This window comes from Lissotriton helveticus, chromosome 1_2 (assembly GCF_964261635.1).
Source record: "Lissotriton helveticus chromosome 1_2, aLisHel1.1, whole genome shotgun sequence".
NCBI classification, from domain to species: Eukaryota; Metazoa; Chordata; class Amphibia; order Caudata; family Salamandridae; genus Lissotriton; species Lissotriton helveticus.
The window spans coordinates 403,140,381-403,142,397 of record NC_136058.1 but is presented as its reverse complement, the minus strand read 5'-3'; the positions used below and the strand labels follow the sequence as shown (position 1 = coordinate 403,142,397).

The following is a 2,017-nucleotide window of genomic DNA, read 5'->3' as shown; positions in this document are numbered from 1 at the left end:
TGCTCTCCACACCACTGGAGTCAAGCTATCCAGGCTGATGAAGGCTGATAGCCAGAAACCGGTTCTTGGATGCTTGATTCCGGTCCAGGAAAGACATGGCTTGGCAGTTCGGGCTGGACTGTTCCCATGAGGCACAGGGTCAGGGCTGATTTGCATATGGCCATGTCTGACCCGGGGTGGTGTGGAGTGCAAACAAACGATGGATTTAGGCCCAGATCTCTGTACTGGGGTGAATGTATGACATTGTTCTGCATTCTGTCCATCAATCGTTGTTTTTGCATTCGGCATAAACCCACGTCATTTTTTTTCTGTTTGATTTTATTTTAAGTTTAAACTGCTTTACTGCCTGTTCTTGCATGTGTGTGTGTGTGGATATTTAATTTCACTCTGGTAATGGAGCACATGGTCAAGAAGGATGGCTCTTGTGTGGCTGACCCCTGCCTGGGCTCAGTTCGATACCAAGGCAGCCAGTCCTGGACCTAGAAAAACCAAAGGGCTACCTCCTCAGAGGGGCTCGTGCAGTAACAGGTGTGAACATCTTAGCAGCAGTTTGGTGATCATGTATGATACTGCAAACACGCGTTTAGGTGATCTACCCTATGACTAAAATTTGCATATTTAGCTTGGTTTAGTAGCTCAGCAGATGACCTAGAAAAAGGTACACAGAGCCTTGCTTGCACTTCCAAAACAACAGTTGGTAAAGGGAATACTGTGGAAGTAACGTTAAACTAATTATCTCAAGCGGGTTGTGTGAACTTGGCTGCTTAGTCCGTTCATCTTTACGAAATCTGTTCAACTTGTTTCATCTGTTCTGTTTGTAATTTCATTTTTTTTTGCGTAACTGAGACTGTCTTCTTCTTAGCTGTCCCTGTTAAAACAGAGGAAAAGTCCAAGGCAGTAGCTGCCTACGATGTGCGCTCGCTCTGTGTAGGTGTTGCTCGCTCTGTGTGTGTGTGTGTGTTGCTCGCTCTGTGTGTATGTGTGTGTGTGTGTGTGTGTGTTGCTAGCTCTGTGTGTGTGTGTGTGTTGCTCGCTCATTGGAAATGCAATAGTTTGCGCATTTGCAAGAGATTAAGCTATTGCATTGTAAATGACAATGCCATTTATTTATCTGTTTTCAAAACCAACACATAAAAAATGTGTCATTTACAATGCCAATAGCTCTAACTTTTGATAAGGCGAGAACGTTGCATTGTAAATGCATGTTACATAGGATCGATGGGCATCCCATCAGAGCCTGGAGTTTTATTGCCCACACTCTGACGTATAGCCTCCTCAACCTCGTTTATTGATAATGAGACTCCAGGTGACACCCTGTTAATAAAAGGGTCGGATTAAAAAGCAGGCTCTTGGTAAATAGTGGAAAAGTAACTTTGCCAGGTAGTGCTCATTATGTTGCATCTGATGGGAGTGAACGGTTGTCCCATTGATCTTAGCTCTTTAATGGTAGTCCAAAATATACTCCCATTATTTAAGCTGGAGGCATTAATGAGCACATCCCAGTACTCATCTAATAACTGTTCCTTCCTATTAGTAATAGCCTGCTTATATGTCAACCTTAAGGACTTGACCAAATCATTACACCTAGGGCTTTGAAATAGGGCCTTGCGGAGCTTCCTGTTGGCAATTGAGCACTCCTGATTGAACCATCTAGGTTCGGCAGTACTGTACAAATGGGTTTAGACAGCAAGGATTTAATGGCTCCACTGAGTTCGGTAAAGGCGCTGATAGCCACTGGGTGTGCAACAGGGCCTCTAAGCAGATGTTAATAAGATTCATGTTTCCCCTAACAATAGAACTGAATAGGTCTGCGTTATTAATGCCTGCTGTTAGAACCGGCTGTCTCTAGTTGGCAGAGGAATACACTTCTGACAAATAGGGACACAACTTTTCTAGTCAGGGCAAGGGGATCACACACTTAGATAACCCCTGCTCACCCCCTTGGTAGCTTGGCAAAGCAGACAGGCTTATCTCAGAGGCAGTGCGTTAAGCATTTATGACCACATACAGTAATAAA

At 44.1% G+C, this 2,017-nt stretch overlaps 1 non-coding gene across 1 annotated transcript; it reads left to right on the top strand.

The window, feature by feature from the left end:
* The first annotated feature begins 402 nt into the window (after nucleotides 1–402).
* LOC144808190 (small Cajal body-specific RNA 16) lies at nucleotides 403–581 on the top strand. The gene has a single exon (XR_013606714.1).
* Nucleotides 582–2,017: the final 1,436 nt, after the last annotated feature.